Below are 22,782 nucleotides of genomic sequence, written 5' to 3' on the forward strand. Positions count from 1 at the left end.
ACGTTTCAGGGACAAACTAGGGAACACCATCAATGTTAGAAGGGAGTGGGGTTTGCAAGGAGTAGGAGTATGTTTGGGGGGGAAGGAGGAGGAGGACTATGGGGTCCTGGTGCCCTCTGAATTTGCTTATTTTTTTCCAGACGTTTCAGGACCAACTAGGGAACATCATCAGTGCTAGGAGAGAGTAGGGTTTGCATTGAGTAGGAAGATGTTGTGGGGGGGAAGACTGTGGGGTCCTTGGTGCCCTCTGAATGCTTATTTTTTTCCAGATGTTTCAGGACCCAACTAGGAAACATCATCAGTGTTAGAAGGGAGTAGGGCTTGCAAGGAGGAGGAGGATATTTGGGAGGGGGGAGGAGGAGGATTGTGGGGTCCTTGGTGCCCTCTGAATTTGGTTATTTTTTCCCAGACATTTCAGGGCCAAACTAGGGAACATCATCAATGCTAGAAGGGAGTTGGGTTTGCACAGAGGGCAGGGAGGGGGAGGACTGGGGGTCCTTGGCACTCTCTGAGCCTGGTGATTTCCCTGCAGACGTTTCATGGCCCAAACTAGGCAACAACATCAGTGCCCTTCCCAAGAGAAGCCACCTACTGGCTGAAGTTTTGCCGGACTGCACCACGTTGGCTCAAGCGCACCTTCCTTCTGGCGAGCCCGGACTGTATCAGTCGGTCTCTTGGCAACCGGCAGGCGCGTCACTTCCTGAGCAGGTGTCTGCCAAGAGGTTGGTGCCGCCAGGCTGGCAGCTCGGGCAGGGCGAAGGGCCGCTCAACAGTTGGGGAAAGTCGGGGCTGGGAAGAGCCAGGAGGCGCCGCGTCTGCAGAGCGAGAGGTTGGGGGTGTTTTTTTTGGGCAAGCTCGGGCGAGGCGCTGCTTATTGTTAACACCGTTTGAAGAAGGCAAAGGAAAAACACGCAGGGCAAAGCTTTGCAAAAAAAGGGGGGGTGAGGGGGCAATTGAGGAGACTCGGTGTGGTTGTTGCTCTTTGGGCGAAGCGGAGGGGTGCCAAGCAGGAGGCGCCAGGGAGTTTGGGAGCTTGGCGATGCGTGCGCTCGGCGGAAGGCAGAGAGGCCAGCCGGCCGCCGCGGACTCGGCCACGGATCCCATCCTCCACGCGGGGCTGATCCACCTCTGAACTCTCTCTTTCTTCTCTCTCTCTCTCTCTATCTCCCCTCCCTCTTCCGTTTGCTCATTCTCTCTCTTCTTTCTCCCTCCTCTCTCTCTCTCCTCTCGCTCTCTTCTGTTTCTCTTTCTCTCTCCTCCCCTCCTCTGCCTCTCTCTCTCCTCTTCTGTCCCACTGTCTCTCCTCTCTTCCCCTCTCTCTCAGTCTCTCTCTCTCCTCTTTCTCTCCTCTCTTTCTCTCTTCTGTTTCTCTTTCCTCTCTCTCTCCCTCCTTCTCTCTCCCTTCTGTGTCTCTTTCTCTCTCTTCTGTCTCTCTCCTCTCTCTGACTCTGCTCCTCCCTCCCTCTCTCTCTCTCTTCTGTTTCTCTTTTCTCTCTTCTCTCTCTCTCTCTCTGAGTCTCTCTCTCTCCTCTCCCTCTCTCTCTTCTGTTTCTCTTTCTCTCTTCTGTCTCTCCCTGTCTCCTGTCTCTCTTTCTACTCTCTTCCTCCCTCCCTCCCTCTCTCCTATTTCTATTTCTCTCTCTTCTGTCTGTCTCTCTCTTCTCTCTCTCCCCTTCCTCCCTCAGCCTCTCTCTCTTGTTTCCTTTTATCTCTCTTCTGTCTCTGTCTCTCTCTCTCTCTCTCTCCCTCCCTCCCTCCCTCCTTCCCCCCTCTCTCTTTTTCCGTCCTCGCCTTGCAAAGAACAAGCCGCCGCAGGGGAAGAAGCGACGCCGGCCAGGATCGCCTCCTACGCCTTCTCCGGAGCGCGCTTGCCCCTCCGCCGACCCACCGGGCGACTCCTTGCTCTGCTTTCCCCCCCATGCCTCCTCCGCCTTTCCAGCCAAGGGGGCCGCCGAGGAGAAGGGAGCCCCCCAAGTGAACGGCCCCGACGTCCGGCTGCCTTCCGATGCCCAGCTCCCCAACGACCCGCCCCAGCATCCGTCTCTCTTTCTCTCTGGCCCGAGGCGATGAACGCAGACTTGGGACCGCCTGTCGGTGGGCTCGCGCGCCTCCAGCGCTTCTTCCTCGCCTTCCTTCGACGGAGCGGCCAAGGGGGCCGCAGGACAGGCCGGCTTCAGGAGCGGGGGGCCCGGACCCGGCATCCGGCTGCTGTCGGCCAACGTGCGGAAGCTCCACGCGGCTCTCAACCTGCTGCTGAGCGAAGGCGAGCGGGAGCAGTTCATCCATTGCCTGAACCGTCTATCACTGCCGGCGGAATGTCTACGATTTGGTGCAGACGCTCCAAGTTTTTGCTGGACGGCCCGGAAAAGAGGCAGCTGCTGCCCATGTTGCGCCTGGTCATCCCGCGCTCGGACCAACTCCTCTTCGACCAGTACACCTCGGAGGGGCCTCTACTTAAAGGGGGACTTCTTGGCCGCCGCCGGGGCAGGGTACGACGGGGCCGGGTCTAGCAGAGTCCTCCCTCCGGCCGGCGCGGCTTCCTCCGCCCGCTTTCCCTCTCCCACCCCGGCGGCTGCTCGTTGCTGGCCTCCCTCTTCCTCCTCCTCCTCCTCCGGCAAGCTTGGGCAAGAATTCAGCACCACCGCGGAGGGGACAGCTCCCGGGGACTCGGCGGTTGGCTTGGAGGAGGTGCGAGGGGAGGTCAGGCAGGTGGCCCTCAAGAGGCAGAAAGCTCAAGAAGGATTGGGGTTCAGCATCCGAGGGGGCGCCGAGCACGGCGTGGGCATCTACGTCTCCCTGGTGGAGCCGGGCTCCTTGGCGGATAAAGAGGGCCTTCGCATAGGGGACCGGATCTTAAAGGTCAACGACAAGCCGCTGGACAAGGTGACCCATGCCGAAGCTGTCAAGGTGAGGAGGGGGCAAGGCCAAACCCACCAACAACCACCTTTCCCCTGTGCCCATGCATGCCATTCCCAACTTGCAACTCAATCTTTTCCCCGTGCCCATGCATGCCATTCCCAACTCACTACTTCACATTTCCCCTGTGTCCATGCATGCCATTCCCAAGTTGCAACGTCAACCTTTCCCTTGTGCCAATGCATGCCATTCCCAATTCATAACATCAACCTTTCCCCTGTGCCAATGCATGCCATTCCCAAGTTGCAGCTCAACCTTTCCTCTGTGCCCATGCATGCCATTCCAACTCACAACATCAACCTTTCCCCTGTGCCAATGCATGCCATTCCCAAGTCGCAGCTCAACCTTTCCCTGTGCCAATGCATGCCATTCCAACTCACAACGCCAACCTTTCCCCCATGCCCATGCATGCCATTCCCAACTCACAACATCAACCTTTCCCCTGTGCCAATGCATGCCATTCCCAACTCACAACACCACCTTTCCCTATTCCCATTCATGCCATTCCCAACTCATAATGTCAACATTTCTCCTGTGCCCTTGCATGCCATTCCCAATTTGTAACTCAACCTTTCCCCCGTGCCCATGCATGCCATTCCCAACTCATAACATCAACATTTCCCCTATGCCCATGCATGCCATTTTCAAGTTGCAACTCAACCTTTCCCCTGTGCCCATGCATCCCATTCCCAACTCACACATCAACCTTTCCCCTGTGCCCATGCATCCCATTCCCAACTTGCAATGTTTTGTTGGCCTTGTTCTAAGTATTGTATTTTTTTTCCTCCCTGGTTGGAGTGCCCGCTTAACCCAAACAGAGAAAATTGTAGTGGTTAATACTAAGGAGAGCTTGGCCAAATATATATATATATTCCATCCCGGGTGCCAGAATCTTCCAGAATGAGAGGTGATGGGTCAACAAGTACGGAGTGCAGCCAATTGTCCAAAACTCTTGGTCTGCTTTCTCCAACCAAGTGTTCACCAAGTGAGGAGACCTTGGTGCTCTCTGAGCTCGGTTGCTTTCTTCCAGGTGTTTTGTTTCCCAAACTAGGTATCTCAAGTGCTAGAAGGGAGAGGGGCTTGCAGAGAAGGAGAGGAGGTGTAGAGGAGGACTGTGAGGTCCTTGGTGCACTCTGGTGTTACTTCTAGATGTTGCTAATGCCAGGGTTTCAAGTAACACCCGCAACGAAAGAAGACTGCATGCCTTGAGTTTCTTCAAAGTTCCATTTTATTAGAGATGTCTTATTGCCACATCTGGGAAAACCCAAATCTGAAACTTTCCAGGTTCTCCCCACCCAAAAGAAAGTTCAAGTCCCTGCCCAGCACCCACATGTCCATCCCGTGATCCAATCAATGCACCGCCCCAACTGGAGATGCCTCCCAGCCACCTCATAGCAGCTGCAGGGCCATTGACCTTGAGAAAGAATGTTGTTATGGCTACGTATCACCCACACTTTGTAAAATAAATACCCCCCTCCCATTTTCCCACAGTAGAAAACGTGGCAGGCCTGAAGTCCAAGAGGTAAAAGATGGCTTCCAGGTGTGACAACTAGCATGGATGATGTTACCTAGTTGGGTAATGAAATGTCTTCAAGAAAACATCCAAGCTCAAAGCACGCCAAGTGGCCCCCATTTCAACCCTGAGCACCAAAATATTCTCCTTGGTTGTCTAGCGAGTGAGTTAGGTTTCCCCTGACTTCTCCAAGCATTGACTGGAGTTGGCTTAGTTGTCTGCGAATCATGGTCTCTTATTTGGAAGCTGGCTTGCCTGAGAGAATTCAGTGCTAGGAACTTGAATGAAAATCTCTTTCCTCCAGAGAAACATTGAATCTAACCTAAGGACAGGCTAGCTTTAAAAAAAAATTATACTTCCAAGGTACTCTGACCACTAACATTTATATTCTAAATAATATGTTCTGCTCCCACCTCCCAATTTCCTTGCTGGTAAGGTCTGTTTTTAGAGATCGGTGATGCAAAAGGGCATGGAAAACCTCACATTGAGGCTTCCTTGTGTTTGTTTCTTAGATGTTAGGATATAAATTGGAGTAGTGTGTTTGCTATTTTTAAGGCACTTTCCTCAATGGAAAGATCTGATGTCTCTCTATCAACTGTGATTCAGGAATGAATCTAACATTTTGTTGGTCGGTAGTAAGGGCGAAACGCAGACTATTTACCTACTGTTAGTATCCAATGATAATAGTGTAGCTAATTTTAATCTAATCATGGTTGTTTTTTAAAGCTGGCAAGCTTAGATTTTGGGGAGGATGGGAAGGTAAGATGTAAGAAAAAGAATTCCTATACAAACAATCTTACCTATTCATTAAGGTCTTTTCACACATTATGGGGAATTTGATTTGCCAACCAAGAAAGCTGCAGAGTTGTTGTTTTTACTTCTGAAGTCCTTAGACGTGTTCAGGCAGATGCTTGTTGATACTTCTTAGGATTGCATTTTGCGTATGACCTAGAATTGCAAATATTGTTGAAAGTTACGCTTATAATGGAAAGGGTGGCTTGGAACATCTTTTGGTAAAGGCTGTGTTAATCCAGCCGCTTGAAGGTCTTCTAGTCCAGGCTTGATGTGGTCTGTAAATGCATTCTTCTTCTTCTTCTTCTTCTTCTTCTTCTTCTTCTTCTTCTTCTTCTTCTTTCTTCTTCCTTCTTCTTTCTTCTTCTTCTTCTTCTTCTTCTCCTCCTCCTCCTCCCTCCTCCTCCTCCTCCTCCTCCTCCTCCTTCTCCTTCTTCTCCTCTTCTTCCTCCTCTTCTACTCCACAAATCTCCCCTTTCTAGCACTGATGACACTACCTAGTTTGGTAATGAAACATCTACAAGAAAGATTTTTTCTCATTCAAGCAGACCCCTCCTCCTCTCCTTCTTCTCCCCCTCTTTCTCCATCTTCTTGTTTCCTCCTCTTTCTCCTCCTCCCCCCCTCCTCTACACAACCCCCCTTTCTAGCACTGATGACACTACTTAGTTTGGTAATGAAAAGTCTACAAAAGCATTCTTTCCCCCTCCCCCCCTCCTCCTCTTCTTCCTCTTCCTCTTCTTTTTCTTCTTCTTCTTCTTTTCCTTCTCCTCCTCTTCTTCTCCACAAATCCCCCCTTTCTAACACTGATGACACTACCTAATTTGGTAATGAAATGTCTACAAAAAGCATTCCTCATCCTCCTCCTCCTCCTCCTCCTCCTCCTCCTCGTCTTCTTCTTCTTCTTCTTCTTCTTCTTCTTCTTCTTCTTCTTCTTCTTCTTCTTCTTCTTCGTCTTCTTCTCTTCTTCTTCTTCTCAAATACATAAAACCCACAAACGATTTCAATGGGCTATCAGAAAGCCTCCCCCAAGTTAAGACTCACTCAGTGTCTTGCGGATCTTCTAAGTCTCACCCTTCTAGGTTTTCACTTGAACCTTCTCGTCAATCTAGGAAGCCATCCTGGAGCCCAGAGAGCAGATCTAGATTAAAGGGGATTAAATTTCCCTTCTGAAAAAGAGCAATCAAGGGACTTTTTCACCCATTGCAACTAAACCAAACTAGGGGTGGTGAAGAGAATACGTGTGTGTGTGTGTGTGTGTGGTGTGTGTGAGAGAGAGAGAGAGAGAGAGAGAGAGAGAGAGAGAGAGATATGGAGATAATACAGTACATTGCATGAATCCAATCAGTTTCAGTGGATCTCTCAAACCAGTCAATTTTTAGTACATCTGTCCATTTCTGGCGGTTCCGTCAAAATGTAAAACTCTGAGGAAGAAATGCAGAGCCCATCAATTCTACTTCAGCTCCTAGCATGGTAGAATCATAAAATCACAGGAGCAAAAGGGCCACTGAAGGTCTTCTAGTCCAACCCAACCGCCACCTGCCTCCCTTTGCTGATAGAGTGGAGCAGTTCATTCCAGAGCAAAATTGCAAGGAAGGAATCAAAACGGGGGAAAAAAATTAGATTGATAGAAATCAGAATTCTCCACCCTTCACCTGACTTTACAACCCAGGCAGTCCTCGACTTACAACCACAAAATTTCTGCTGTTCAGTGAGACATTGGTTAAGTGAGCTTTGCCCCGTTTCGCGACCTTCCTTGCCACAGTTGTTAAAGTGAATCGCTGCAGTGATAGTTAGGAACCCGGTCGTTAAGTGAAACGGGCTTCCCCATCGACTTTGCGCATCAGAAGGTCGCGAAAGGGGATCGTGGCTGGGACCTTTGGGAGACATGGTGACCGTCGTAAATATGAGTCAGTGGCTAAGCGTCTGAATTTCGATTGTGTGACAGTGGGGATGCTGCAGAGGTCGCACTGTGAAAAACGGGCTCTGGTCCCTTTTTCCCCGGTACCGTCGTAACTTTGAATGGTCACTAAAACGAACAGTTGTACGTTGAGGGTTCTGGTGCAGCTGAGTTGTCCGGCCTGCAGCCATCTTTCCTTTTGGATCTTTGGTTGCCCACACTTTCTATTATTCTGCTATGCATTTTCTATGGTGGGAAAATGGGATTTGTACGGAGTTAGATGCTATGTAGCCATAACAACATTCTTTCTAGAAAGCCAAGGTCATCCTTTGTCTCTGCACCTCTGCACCTGACCGGAACTGGATGGGTGGAAGCTGCCAGCATGGCAGTGGGAGTTTGGACTATGTGATGGACTTGTGGGTGTGGGGGGGGGGGCAAGATCTTGAACTTTCAACTGGGTGGGGAAAACCGGGAGCTTTCAGATTCAGGTTTTCCACATGTGCCAACATGGCTCTCTTAATCAATTGGAACTTTGAGCAATGCTTGCCTGGGATTCTGATTTACTTTGGATGCTATTTGGAATGCTGACTCTAGTGCTCGGGCAAATTGCTTGAGAAGGTGCGAAGCAAAGTGTGTGATTCCTTCCTTAGTCATATGTACAGAAGTGATAGAAGTATTAATTCCAGGCGAGGAGAGCAATTTCCGTTATCTCAAGAGACAGGACAGGAGGTTTAATAGGAAAAAAAAAATCCCACATTTTGCAGCAATGCTGGTATGAAAATCTCCTTCCCTACCGCAAGATGGAAAAAAAAGACGTAATGGATGGCCAGGCATGATGGAAAAGGCGCAGGAACGAATTCTCGGGATAATCTTGAGTCATTTGTCCTCATGTTTCCAGGCCCAACTTCACTTGGTGCTGAACCTAGCAATAATTACATTGGCTTTTTCCTCTGTAGAGTTGAGGTGTTGGTTTTTTTTTGCCAATTAGCGTTTATGTAAAATACTTGGCAAGCCCGATCGGTATATCGCAGAGCATATGTTCTTTCATCAATTTTGCTAAGTAATTGAATCAGCCCGGGGGTCTATTTTTTATTTTTTGTAGGGGAAAAAAGAAATTATTATTATTTTTTTAAAATTTCCTGACCCTTGTTCAAATATCTGGCATCCGAATCCTTCCTGGGGAATAGAACAAGGATTCAGGACAGATGGTTCTCTCTCGCCAGAAGTTTCCATCCTTGCTAATGGATGGAAAGTAGATATATCTTTCTTTTGAACTGAGTTCAAATCCTGGGGAATCAAGAAACACGTCCCTTAGTCGTTTCCTTGCAACGAGTTGGAATTGATTTATCTTTTTTTCCCCCAGAATGTTCTCGTTTTGTTTCTTAGTTCTGAACTTGGCCTAGAGCCCTAAGTCTTTCTGGTGATCTCTGATCCGAGTATTAATCAGGGACGTATCTGGTTTACCAAATCAAAGATTGTTTAAAATTGCCACTATACTGTAGCTGAGTCCCATCTCCCATGAAGAGTTGCAAATATTTTCTTCCTGCCTTTCTCTTCACATCTGTCTCTCCCTTCCTTCCTCCTCACATCTGTCACTCTATTACCTTCCTTCCCTCTTTTCTTCCTTCCTTCCTCCTCACATCTGTCTCCCTCCCTCCCTTCCCTCCTTCCTTCTTTCCGTTCTCCACACATGTCTCCCTCCCTTCCTTCTTTCCTTCTTCCTCACATCTGTCTCTCTCCCTTCTTTCTTTCCTTCCTTCTTTCCTTCTTCCTCACATCTGTCTCTCTCCCTTCCTTCCTTCTGTCCTTCCTCCCTTCTCACATATGGACTCTCTCCTTTCCTTCTTTCCTTCCTTCCTCTTCACATCTCTCTCTCTCTTCCTTCCTTCCCTCCCTCCTCCCTCTCTCCCTCCCTTCCTTGACTTTCCCTTCCTTCTTGACCCTTCCTTCCTCCTCATCTCTCTCTCCTTCCTTCTCTTTAATGTCAATAAATTGAACTGACAAAGGTGATGTCAAAATTGGTTGAACCTTCTTTTTTTTCATCTTTTTTAAAATACAATTTTCCGAGGAGCTCTCATTGTTTATTTTTGAAAACCATAAAACTGAGTAAAGGTAATTGCACTCTCCTCTCCCTCCCTCTCTCTCTCTCTCTCTCTCTCTCTCTTTCTCTTTCCTCTCTCTCTCTCTCTCCTCTCTCTTTCTCTCTCTCTCTCTTCCCTCTCCCTCCAATGAGAAATTATTAGAGCATTCTACAGCTCCCAGTAGAAGAAACCAGATGTAAATGTTAGAATAGGCTTCCCAATTCAGAAATTGTCCTTGAAAGAAGCCATTAACGTCCTCAGTTTTAATCTAGTTTCTTCCCAGCCTTGTTTAAAACAGTGGCTATATATATATATAGAAAATGGAAAGCTTCTTTAAAGAGGGAGATAAAAATATCCTAATAGTTTATAAAATTGTGCAGAGCACAAAGAGAAGGCTTTCTCGCTGTGTAACGGCAGAACTGGAGAATGGAAGACTTAGGAGAGAACCAAAGATATCTTTCTTTGGATAAATTGGTGTAGTTGTGAGCCATTCCATCCACACCCTTCTCTATAGTTGAGTCTACATATTAAGGAAGCCTTTATGTGGTTTGTTGGCATTGGCATTTTTGTACGAGATCAGCCTTTGTAGTTTGTAAACCATGGATTGTATTCCCCTCCATAATGTTGAACCAACTCAGTTGATGCTGGCTTGTTGGAAGAAACAAACACTTGGAATACTGCATTCAGTTTTGGTCGCCACGATGTAGAAAAAATGTGGAGACTCTAGAAAGAGTGCAGGGAAGAGCAACAAAGAGGATTAGGGGACTGGAGGCTAAAGCATATGAAGGTTGCAGGAACTGGGTATGTCTAGTTTGATGAAAAGAAGGACCAGGGGAGACATGATAGCAGTGCTCCAATATCTCAGGGGCTTCCCCAAAGAAGAGAGAGTCAAGCTATTCTCCAAAGCACCTGAGGGCAGGACAAGAAGCAATGGGTGGAAACTAATCAAGGAGAGAAGCAACTTAGAACTGAGGAGAAATTTCCTGACAGTGAGAACAATTAACCAGTGGAACAACTTGCCTCCATAAGTTGTGAATGCCCAACACCGGGAGTCTTTAAGATGTGGGATAGCCATTTGTCTGTCTGAAACACAATTCAGCATCCAGCACCTGTGGTGGGTTGCTCCCGGTTCGGCAGAATCAGTAGTAGTGGTGGCAGGGAGGCTCCGCCCACCCACCTGGAAAGCGAGCCCAAACCAATAGTGAAAAAAGTTGCCAACCCACCACTGTCCAGCAGCATTTACTGGCTCCGGACACCCCCAATTAATATGGGATGATTTCATGAGGCTAAAGGATGTCTTATTATGGGGGTGCGTCAGAGGTGGTATTCAGCAGGTTCTGACCAGTTCTGGAGAACCGGTAGCGGAAATTTTGAGTAGTTCAGAGAACCAGCAAATACCACCTCTGGCTGGCCATGCCCCCATCTATTCTCTGCCTCCCGAGTCCCAGTTGATGGGGAGGGAACGGGGATTATGCAGTAACCTTCCCTGGAGTGGGAGGGAAATGGGGATTTACAGCATCCTTCCCCTGCCACGCCCACCAAGCCAAGTGCCATGCCCACCAAGCCACACCCACAGAACCGGTAGTAAAAAAATTGGAATCCCACCACTGGCGCGTAGATCAGACCCACTAGTCCTTGTGTTCTTAAACTAGGAGAAACAATCTCTCTTGCATGCCAAATCTTTGAAAGATCTCAGCTCCTTACCAATCCACCAATGTAATCTAATTCTACTTCTGCTAAGTGTTTGTTCTTTTTGATTTCTAATTTCCTTTTGCATCTAATAAGGCTCAAATGAGATTTTCCTCGTTCGCTGAGGTAGTGGCCAAAGTAAATAAGCCCGTTATGGTAGTTGGATGAAGAAGAACAGAGTTTGAGGGATCATGGAGGTCTTCTAGTCCAACCCCCTGTTCAAGCAGGAAACTCCATACCATTCTGGACAAATGGCTGTCCAGTCCTCTTCTTGAAAACCTCCAGTGATGGAGCACAACTTCTGGAGGCAAATTGTTCTGCTGATTAATTGTTCTGTTTACATTATCTACCTATCTTTCTAGAAATTATCTGTTCTCTAGAAATGTCTTCAGGGATGTGGTGACTCAGTGGCTAAGATGCTGGGCTTGTCGATCAGAAAGGTCAGCAGTTCGGTGGTTCGAGTCCCAGCGCCGCGTAAATGAGTGAGCTCCCATGACTTGTCCCAGCTTTCTGCCAACCTAGCAGTTCGAAAGCACGTAAAAAATGCAAGTAGAAAAATAGGGACCACCTTGATGGGAAGGGAACAGCGTTCCGTGCGCCTTCGGCGTTGAGTCATGCCGGCCACATGACCATGGAGACGTCTTCGGACAGCGCTGGCTCTTCAGCTTTGAAACGGAGATGAGCACCCGCCCCCTAGAGTCAGGAACAACTAGCACATATGTGCGATGGGAACTTTTACCTTTTTAGAAATCTCTTACATTCCCAGCACGCAGTTTATCCTGCTACAACATCTTCCACAAGAAGACCCGATTTATTAGCACTAATTATGCAAATTACTACATCTCTATCAAGGGGATCATTTGTATGCACAATCCCCGCTTCCTTATTAATGGAGATATCATGTCCTTAAACGTCAGCTTTGATCAGGGTGGACTCTCTGTTGGCTTTTCCCTGCCCTGATTTCAAATCTCTGAAATTTCAACAAGCATTATAACATACTTGAAGGGCAGACTTTGCAGATTGAATAGGTCAAATATAGCTTGGAAAAAGAAATAAGGCAAAATCCAACGTGCTTAGGCACTTAGCTATAGAACATAGTCACTGCTGTATGCTGGACTTTGTGCACTGCAGTTACAGAATTACTTATAGGGTGCATATTTTCAAAGGGGCAGTTCTCATCTATATCTATCTATCTATCTTTCTGTCTATCTATCTATCTATCTATCTATCTATCTATCTATCTATCTATCTATCTATCTATCTTTCATCCATAAGGTGTTACTCTATCTATCAAGCTATCTTCTCTTTCATCCATCCCTGTCCATTTATCCATTTTCTTTCTTTCTTTCTTTCTGCCTATCTGTCTGTCTAGCTAGCTATCATATCTATCTATCTCTATCTAGCTATCTTTCTCATTCATCCATCCATCTGTCCAATTATCCACTTTATCTGTCTGTCTGTCTAGCTAGCTAGCTATCATCTATCTATCTATCTATCTATCTATCTATCTATCTATCATCTATCTATCTATCTATCTATCTATCTATCTATCTATCTATCTATCTATCTATCATCTATTTATCTCTATCTAGCTATCTTTTTTCCATCATGTTTGTCACTCTTTCTGTCTTTCATCCATCCATTCATCTATCTATCTATCTATCTATCCATCTATCTCTAGCTATCTTTCTCATTCATCTATCCATCTGTCCAATTATCCATTTTTCTCTCTGTCAGTCTGTCTATCTGTCTAGCTAGCTATCATATATCATATCTATCTATCTATCTATCTATCTATCTATCTATCTATCTATCTATCTATTGTATCTATCTATCTATCTATCTATCTATCTAATCTATCTATCTATCTATCTATCTATCTATCTATCTATCTATCTATCTATCTATCTAGGGTTCTATCTCTGATAGATCAATCAATCTATCTATGTATCTATGGTATCTATCATATCTATCCATCTATCTTTCTATCTATCTAAGGGTATCTCTGATTTCTATCTATCTATTGTATCTCACTATCTATCTATTGATCTATCGTATCTATCTATCTATCTTTCCATCTATCTATCTTTCTATCTATGGTTCTATCTATATATCTATGGTATCTATGGTATCTATGGTATCTATCTATCTATCTATCTATCTATCTATCTATCTATCTATCTATCTATCTATCTCTATCCATTCTAGCTAGCTAGCTATCTTCCATCCGTATGTTGCCACTCTCTCTACCTGTCTTTCTATTTTTCATCCATCCATCTGTCCATTCATCCATTCTCTAATCATCTCTCAAATCTATCTGTATCCTAATCTCCATCTTTAAGTGACAGGACCTCCTCTCCTCCCCCCCCCCGCTTGGAATAAACGTCCCTGTGCCATTAGAGAGCCTTTGCTCGCAAGCCTTCCAGCATAAATCTCCCCAACCGCAAGATTGCAAATGAGGACACAGTGGCCACCTCTTGCAAGATCTTTCCCACCCAGGGCTCAGGGAGGACATCGCTTGTTTAACCTGAGTTTCCTAGGCCATGTTTTTCAAGTATCCAGGCACCCTAAAAAGAAAATAAGACTCCGATGTTTAACCTGAAGTTTAACTGAAACAGGCAGCCCGAGGGTTTGCCGAGATCGTTATTCAGAACATACGCTGGCAGTTTCAAAAACCTCTCTCCCCAAGTCAGCAGTTTCTTTTTTTGAAAAAGAGAGAGAAAGATTCTCCCAGAACTGGACAGACATGCTTGTAAAATCAGACCCTGGAGGACTGCGGCCCAAGAATGATTACCCTACAGTCTCCATCTGCTATGTTTTTCCCTCTCTGATATTTTCCCAACTCTGGTTGCTGCGGAGCACTGCAAAACCATTGCATTTCTTCTCTTGATTGGCTGGGATTCGCTACCTAACAGCATCCAAGAACTGGCGTCAGGAATTATATTGCTAAGGGGGAGGAAGGCGGTGACACAGCAGCAAGGTGGATCAAGGACATGGACACCCAACCAGAGCAGGAGAACCATTCAGCTTTTTCTATGAGAGCTTTTTTATTATTTGTTATTATTAATAATAATAATTGGCCTGGTCTTTGGTAAGGTCAAGGTTCCCCTCGCACATCTGTGCTAGTCGTTCCCAATGCTAGGGGGCGCTGCTCATCCCCGTTCAAGCCGAAGATCCGCGCTGTCCAGAAGACGTCTCCATGGTCATGTGGTCGGCATGACTCAACGCTGAAGGTGCAAGGCAACGCTGTTCCCTTCCCACCCAAGGTGGTTCCTATTTTTCTACTTGCTTTTTTACGTGCTTTCGAACTGCTAGGTTGGCAGAAGCTGGGACAAGTCACAGGAGCTCACTCCGTACGTGGCGCTAGGGATTCGAACCGCCGAACTGCCAATTTTTCTGATCGACAAGCTCAGCATCTTAGCCATTGAGCCCTCCAGATCAATATATAATTCAAAATTCCCCTTTCAAACCACGAGTTTTATTTGTTTTGTCCCAGGCAACTTATGTTAGCCCCCCAACACTTGCTAATCCTGACAGCCTAACCAGGATGAGGACTGGAATCTAAGGATATCTGGCTCACTTCAACCTCCCCCACAACCTGGGTATAGGAAGGTTTTAAGTCCACGTGACTCTTCGGTTTCCTTTGCTCGCCTCCCTCTGTTTCTCTTCCTGTGTATTGATCTGAGATTGATTGGTTCTTGCCCACAGAGAACCTATAATTATTGGCTTCTGAAAGTGTCGCATCCCTAAGGAGGCCATATAATTCATCTGTACCCTGTTGACAATATGTTTAGGCACAGTTGTGTTTCAGATCTGCTATCTCCGCTTCTCTCCCTCCTCCTTCTCTCCTCTCTCTTTCTCTCTCCCTCTCTCTTTTTATCTCTTTCTCCCCCCCTCTCTCTTTCTTTTTCTCTCTCTCTGTCTCTCTCCTTGTCTCGGTGGTGGGTTTCAAAAATTTTTGGGACCACTTCTGTAGGTGTGGCCTGCTTTCTGGGTCCACTGGTGGAACCTCTTCTAACCGGTTCGGTAGATTTGACGAACCGGTTCTACCGAACTGGTGCGAACTGGTAGGAAACCCACCTCTGCCTGTCTCCTTCTCCTTTTTCTCCCTCTCCCTTTCTCTTTTTAGGTCCCTCCCCCTCTTCATTTCTCTCTCCCTCTCTCTGTCTCTCTCCCTGTCTCCTTCGGGAGCTCGCTTTAGGGATTCGAACCGCCGAACTGCCGATCTTTCTGACTGATAAACTCTTAGCCACTGAATTTTTTTTCATCTTATGAGGATCCAAGGAACTTCCAGAGTTTCTTGATGAGTTATAAGCAAGCACCCCGTGGTATTATTCTTGGGGTCCTTGGTGCTCTCTGAGCTTGGTGGTTTTCTTGCAGACGTTCATGACCCAACTAGGTAACATCATCAGGGCTAGAAGGGAGTGGAGTTTGCGGAGAGGGGAGGAGGAGGTGGATGGGATTTATGGTGCTGTGCGGTCCATTAGTGATCTTCTTGCAAATGTTTCATGACCCAACTAAGTAGAATCATCGTTGCTAGAAGGGAGGGGGGATGAGGGGGAGGAATAAGAAGGAGGAGGAAGAGGAGGAGGAGAAAAAGAGGAGGGGGAGGAGGAGGAGGAAGAGGAAGAAGTGTCAACATCTGTAACAAAATGTGCTTTTCTCGTTTACCAGCTGTGAATTCTTTTGTTTTTGTTGTTGTTAATTGCGAAGTCATGTCTGATCCATTGCGACCCCCTGGACAACATTCCTCCAGGCCTTCCTGTCCTCTACCATCCTCTGGAGTCCATTTAAACTCACACCGGCTGCTTCAATGACTCCATCCAGCCACCTCCTTCTCTGCTGTCCCCTTCTTCTTTTGCCCTCCATTGTTCCCAGCATGAGGCTCTTCTCCAGGGAGTCCTTCTTCCTTCTCATTAGATGGCCAAAGTCTTTGAGTTTCACCTTCAGGATCTTCTAAAGAGCAGCCAGGGTTGATCTCCTCTAGGACTGACCAGTTGGATGGCCTTGCAGTCCAAGGGACTCAATGCAGGAGTCTTCTCCAGCACCAGAGTTCAAAGTATTCTTAGCCCAGGGAAAAAAATTTACTGCTACAAGATATTAAACTCGTATTTCACAGTTGCCGAGCCTGGTGGTTTCTGCTTATATATTCTGAACACCAGTTTAACTCGGCTCTCCAATCAATGTGATGAATGCCTCTTTTAATGGAAGTAGCCAAAACAAATTTTGAAAGGAGAGGCAGCCTCCCCATCGTTCATTCCGACAGCGAGGCGGATCAACATCTTGAGGTCACCACTCCTAAGTCTTTTAAAAACTATCCAGGGCACTTGCTTTCCATCAGCAAAAGAAAAAAAATATGTATTTTGGCTTGTTACGGCTCACTTCTCCACTGTTGTGGCCCGCCAGCAGCCAGTGGAGCTGGCAGCAGAGTCGGACAGTGAGGAGGTTGGGGAGGAACATGGGCCAGTCCTGTGGGCTGAGGAAAGCTCAGACGAGGGCTCTGAATCGGAGGCAGAGAGGGAGATAGACAGCAGCGAGGCAGAGGAACAGCTGGAGCCTGTTCCCAGTGTGCGCATGCGCAGAGCTGCCAGAAGACAAGAGCAACTAAGAAAGGAGAGTCGACTTGGAAGTAAAGCCACACCTTGGAGGTGATTGGCCCCTCCCAGAGGAAACAAAAGATGAACGAATGGGGAGGGGGCTTTTGCAGGAAACAATTCGTTCCTTCGGTCCGGAAAGTTCTGTTCGTGATTATAAGAGACTCTGTGCCAATTTTTGCTTTGCCTTGTGTTTAGAAGCTAGTTATCTGGCAGCGGGATAAAGTGCATGTGGATAAACATTCCTCTGAACGACTATTTGTTAAAGTCTTGCTGACTTGTGAATGAAAGGAATTCACAGTCGTGTAAAAAAAAAAGAGGTTTTGCCGGTACCAAGACTTTGCTTCTTGCTTTCTAAGGAACCCTGGCTCAGAACACCCCGCCGCTCTATAGTGACATTCAAATATTTTACTACTGGTTCTGTGGGTGTGGCTTGGTGGGAGTATCAGGGGAAGGATACTGTAAAATCCCCATTCCCTCCCCACTCCAGGGGAAGGTTATTCCAAATCTCCATTCCCTCCCCACTCCAGGGGAAGGATACTGCAAAATCTCATTTTCCTTCCCCCTACTCCAGGGGAAGGATACTGCAAAATCTGCATTTCCTCCCCAATCCAGGGGAAGGATACTGCAAAATCTCATTCCCTCCCCACTCCAGGGAAAGGATACTGAAAAATCTCCATTCCTCCCCACTCCAGGGGAAGGATACTGTAAAATCTACATTCCCTCCCGACTCCTGGGGAAGGATACTGAAAATCTCCATTCCCTCCCCACTTCAGGGGAAGGATACTGCAAAATCTCCATTCCTCCCTACTCCAGGGGAAGGATACTGCAAAATCTTCCATTTCCTCACTACTCCAGGGGAAGGATACTGCAAAATCCCCATTCCCTCCCAACTCCAGGGAAGGATATTGCAAAATCTCCATTCCCTCCCCACTTCAGGGAAGGATACTGCAAAATCTCCATTCCCCTCCCCACTTCAGGGGAAGGGTACTACAAAATCTCCATTCCCACCCACTCCAGGGGAAGGATACTGCAAAATCTCCATTCCCTCCCACTCCAGGGGAAGGATGCTGCAAAATCCCCATTCCCACCCCCACTTCAGCGAAGGATACTGCAAAATCTCCATTCCCTCCCCACTCCACGGGAAGGATGCTGCAAAATCTCCATTCCCACCCACTCCAGGGAAGGATACTGCAAAATCTCCATTTCCTCCCTACTCCAGGGGAAGGATACTGCAAATCTGCATTCCTCCCCAATCCAGGGGAAGGATACTGCAAAATCTCCATTCCCTCCCCACTTCAGGGGAAGGATACTGCAAAATCTGCATTTCCACCCACTCCAGGGGAAGGATACTGCAAAATCTCCATTCCCTCCCCACTCCAGGGGAAGGATACTGCAAAATCTCCATTCCCTCCCCACTCCAGGGGAAGGATACTGCAAAATCTCCATTTCCACCCACTCCAGGGGAAGGATACTGCAAAATCTCCATTCCCTCCCCTCTCTGGGGCCAGCCAGAAGTGGTATTTGCCGGTTTCTCCGAACTACTCAAAATTTCCGCTACCAGTTCCCCAGAACCTATCCGAAACAGCTGAATTTCAAACCCTGCCGCCACTTTGACCTTTACGACGGCTTAGCAGGACTTCCGAGTCTGCCCTAATTACATCTGGAGCATCTTGGAGCAGAATCTTTGCTCTTCAACCGGGTTTTCGTTTTTGGGGTTTCGTTTCCCCCCCCCTTTTTTTGCCATTTTGAACAATGCTAAGAATGACAGCTCGGGGTGTTTATTCAAGCAAATCAACCGAACAGCTGATCTTCTAAATGGCTTGGCCTACCTGGGGCTACCCTTGAAAAGTTCCCAGCGGTTTGCAACCGAGCGAGATGTGAAACCGCTAAGCACTTAACCACCCGAGGGTGGAAGGGATTATACTATGCCTGAATTGTAATAGAAATCTGTTCCTGTTTGCCAGTTGCTTCCAAGGCTCAATTGTTGGTGGTAACCTTTAAAAACCTTTAAAAGCTTGAAAATGCTTTCAGAGCTGGTTCGCCAAGGTTCCTCCTCCTTCTCTTCTGGTGAAACGGGCTAGTTATTAAGAATAGCAGGAGAGCGCTTGTGAATGTGGGCTTCCGGTTTGGAGGCTCGCCTCCAGAAAATGAGCTTCTTTCGCCCACTTTCCCGAGCCCCTGTTGGAAGAAACGGCCTTCTAGGTCCAGTTCCAAGTTGCGGGGAAAGACATTGGATTCATGGAGGCTGCTTGGAAAGATGGTTTAATGGTGGACAGGACCACACGGTTTGAGATCCTGGGCTAAAAGGGCAGAGATGCTGAGAGTGCCCTGGGTTTCATGCCCTCTCTGAGCTTTTGAATTTGAGCTTGTGTTCTGATTGGTTGTCAAGACTCCCATGGGGTCAGGCAGGGGTAACTCTGAAGGCTGTTCTGAGTCTCAGGCTTGGTTGAGCCTTGCTGGGTGATGATGTAATGAAAGGGCTTTAGGCAATTCCTACATACTGAAGGTGGTAGATCTTGTTATATAAAATAGTCTGGCTCTGGCCTTAATGGTCCGTTGACAAAGGTGTGGGTGGTGAGTTTCTGCCTCCCTTTTAGGGAAAATATTCTGCCCTTTTAATATTTCCTAAAATATCTCATTTTCCTAGGACGGGGGCAGGGCTGGTTCCTCATAGGCAGGGCAGAGCTGAAGAATATGCCCAATTCTTAGCGGACAAAATTGCTCGGTTTCGGACGGACTTGGACTCCACATCTGCAGTTCCAGCCGAGACTCAGGGGGACCAAGTACAACAGCTCTGGGTTGAGTTTCAAGAGGTTACCCCCGGGGATGTGGACAAGGCATGAGAGCTGTGAGTTCCTCCACCTGTGCTTTGGATCCGTGTCCCTCATGGCTGGTTTTCTAACAGCAGTGAGGTGACACGAGGCTGGATCCAGGCGGTTGTAACCGCCTCCCTTCGGGAGGGGAACTTCCCCGCCGCACTGAAGGCGGCGGTGGTGAGACCCTCCTGAAGAAGCCATCCCTAGATCCAGCTGTCCTTAATAACTACCGCCCGGTCTCCAACCTCCCCTTTTTGGGGAAGGTTGTTGAGAAGGTGGTGGCCTTCCAGCTCCAACGGTCCTTGGAGGAAGCAGACTATCTAGACCCCTTCCAGTCAGGCTTCAGACCCGGTTACAGCACTGAAACCGCCTTGGTCGCATTGATGGATGATCTCTGGAGAGCCAGAGATGAAGGACATCCCTCCATCCTGGTCCTCCTTGACCTCTCAGCGGCTTTCGATACCATCGACCATGGTATCCTTCTGCGAAGACTGCGGGAGGTGGGAGTGGGAGGCACCGTGTTACGGTGGTTCTCCTCCTACCTCTCGGACAGGTCGCAGTCGGTGTTAGTGGGAGGGCAGAGATCGTCCCCAAGGCCCCTAAAATATGGGGTGCCGCAGGGTTCGGTCTTATCCCCCCTACTATTTAACATTTACATGAAACCGCTGGGAGAGATCATCCGTAGGCACGGGATTAGATACCATCAATATGCGGACGATACTCAATTGTATCTGTCCGCCCCGTGCCAAATCATGAAGCGGTTGACGTAATGGACCGGGGGCTCGAAGCCGTCATGGACTGGATGAGGATTAACAGCTTGTGCTCAACCCAGAAAAGACCGAGTGGCTGTTGTGTTTTCCTCCCAAAAATTCGGCCATTAATCCAACACTCAGGCTGGGGGTCAAATTCTACACCCCTCAGAGAGGGTTCGCAACCTGGGAGTCCTCCTGGATCCACAGCTGTCATTCGACCATCATATAGCGGCTGTGACCAGGGGGGCATTCGCCCAGGTACGCCTGGTGCGCCAGTTGCGACCCTACCTGAACCGGGAGGCGCTCACAACTGTCACTCGGGCCCTCGTGATTTCTAGGCTGGAATACTGCAATGTGCTCTACATGGGGCTGCCCTTGAAGAGCATCCGGCGACTTCAGCTAGTACAAAACGCAGCCGCGCGAGTGATCGCGGGTGCACCTCGATTCACCCGCATTACACCTATCCTCCGCGAGCTGCGTTGGCTACCTGTCGATCTCCGGATGCGCTTCAAGGTGCTATTGACCACCCATAAAGCCCTACATGGCAGTGGATCTGGATACTTGAGAGACCGCCTTCTGCCAATTACCTCCCTACGCCTATAGATCTCATAGGTTAGGCCTCCTCCGCATCCCATCGGCCAGCCAATGCCGGCTGGCAACCACAAGGAGGAGGGCCTTCTCAGTAGCGGCCCCGACCCTTTGGAACGAGCTCCCCGTAGAGATCCGCACCCTCTCCACCGTCCAGGCCTTCCGCATAGCCTTGAAGAACTCGCTCGCCCGTCAGGCCTGGGGATAAGGACCATTGCCCCGCCCGAATGTTGTATGCATGTGTGTATTATTTTATATGTGTTGTTGTTTTAGTATTGTATTGTTTTGTATTCCCCTCTCCCTGGTTTCTGTGAGCCGCCCTGAGTCCCTTCAGGGAAAAGGGCGGCCTACAAATAAAATCAATCAATTCAATCAATCAATCAATCAACTTCTACACCACTAGAAGTCCCTTGGGGAGTTTCCTTAGCATCTCTCAATCTTCTCTCTTTCTCTCTCCCTCTTTCTTTCTCTCTCTCACTCCCTTTCTTTCTCTTTCTCTACCACTCTTCCTCTCTCCCTCTTTCTCTCTCTCCCTTTTTTCTCTCTCTCACTCCCTCTTTCTATCCCTCTCACCCTCTTTTTTCTTCTCTCCCACTCCCTCTCTCTTTCTTCCTTTCCCTCTCTCCCTCTTTCTTTCTCTCTCCCTCTTTTTGCCTCTCTCTTCACTCTCCCTCCCTCTTTCTCTCTCTTTTTCCCTCTCTCCCTCTTTCTTTCTCCCTCTCCCTCTTTCTTTCTTTCTTTCTCTCTCTCACTCCCTTTCTTTCTCTTTCTCTACCACTCTTCCTCTCTCCCTCTTTTTCTCTCTCCTTGTTCTCTCTCTCACTCCCTCTCTCCCTCTTTCTTTCTCTCTCACTCCCTCTTTCTTTCTCTCCCTCTCTCCCTCTCTTTCTTTCCCTCACTCCCTCTTTCTTTATCTCTCCCTCTTTTTTCCTCTCTTCACTCTCACCCTTTCTCTCCCTCTCTCTTTCTCTCTCTCTTTCCCCCCCTCTTTCTTTCTCTCACTCCCTCTCTCTCTTTTTTCTCTCTCTCTTTCTTTCTCTCTCCCTCTTTTTCCTCTCTCACTCCCTCTTTCTTTATCTCCCTCTTTCCTCTTTCTCTCCCCCCCCCCACTCCCCTGTTTCTAAAAGTGCAGCTTCTTGGCAAATTATCGATCCTTCATTTTAGTCTCACTGACAAACCTTTTATATTATGCCTGGGTTTGAAATGCGGCTGGCTGCCTTGAGCGCCCGTCAGAGCAAAAAGAGAGGGTATCGATCAGTTGGGATCAATCAACTAATGGGGGAGGAAGGCGAATGAGCGACAGGTGGGGGGGGGGGAAGGACGGCTTGAAGAAGGTGACCACTTGAAGTATGTGATGTAAATATTTCATGTACAACAGCAGCCAAGGAATCCGAAGAATGAACCTCACGGGAATTCTCTACGGGAAGCCTGTTAGAAGAGATTTGCAGCTCAGGGTTGAACTGTGGGGTCCTTGGTGCTCTCTGAGCTTCATGTTTCCTTGCCAATGTTTCATGACCCAACTAGGTAATGTCATCAGTGCTAGAAGGGGATGGATTTTGCATGGAGGAGGAGGAGGAGGAGTGTCAGTTTCTTAGTGTTCTCTGAGCTTGATGGTTTTCTTGCAGACGTTTCATGGCCCAACTAGGGAACCTCATCAGTACTAGAAGGGGGTGGGGTTTGCAGAGAGGAGGAGGATGGGGGGGAGGAGGAGGAGAAGGAGGAGGACTGTGGGGACCTTAATGCTCTCTAAGCTTGATGGTTTTCTTGCAGACGTTTCGTTACCCAACTATATAACCTCATCAGTGCTAGAAGGGGATGGAGTTTGAAGAGAGAAGGAGGAGGACTGTGGGGTCGGTGCTCTATGTGCTTGGTGGTTTTCTTGCAATTGTTCAAGTGACCTATGTAACAACATCAGTTCTAGAAAGAAGTAGGGTTTGAAGGGAGGAGGAAGAGGAGGAGGAGGAGGAGGAGGAGGAGGAGGAGGAGGAGGAGGAGAACGAAATCAGCAGCAGCAACAACAACAACAACAACAACAACAACAACAACATCTGTGAGCTTAGCGATTTCCTTGCTGACATTTCATTTCCCAACTGGGTAACATCATCAGTGCTAAAAGGGAGGGGATGCTAATAAGTGGAATA

At 47.9% G+C, this 22,782-nt stretch overlaps 1 protein-coding gene across 1 annotated transcript in view; it reads left to right on the forward strand.

Annotated features, from left to right (window-relative positions):
- The first annotated feature begins 2,471 nt into the window (after window positions 1-2,471).
- Window positions 2,472-22,782, forward strand: part of WHRN (whirlin) — a 95,367-nt gene continuing 75,056 nt past the window's right edge. The window contains exon 1 of the mRNA XM_032233292.1: window positions 2,472-2,907. The gene's annotated coding sequence lies outside the window, so the exon portion shown is untranslated. The remainder of the gene's footprint in view (window positions 2,908-22,782) is intronic.

The sequence above is a fragment of the Thamnophis elegans genome, chromosome 16 (genome assembly GCF_009769535.1).
Source record: "Thamnophis elegans isolate rThaEle1 chromosome 16, rThaEle1.pri, whole genome shotgun sequence".
In the NCBI taxonomy this organism is placed as follows: Eukaryota; Metazoa; Chordata; class Lepidosauria; order Squamata; family Colubridae; genus Thamnophis; species Thamnophis elegans.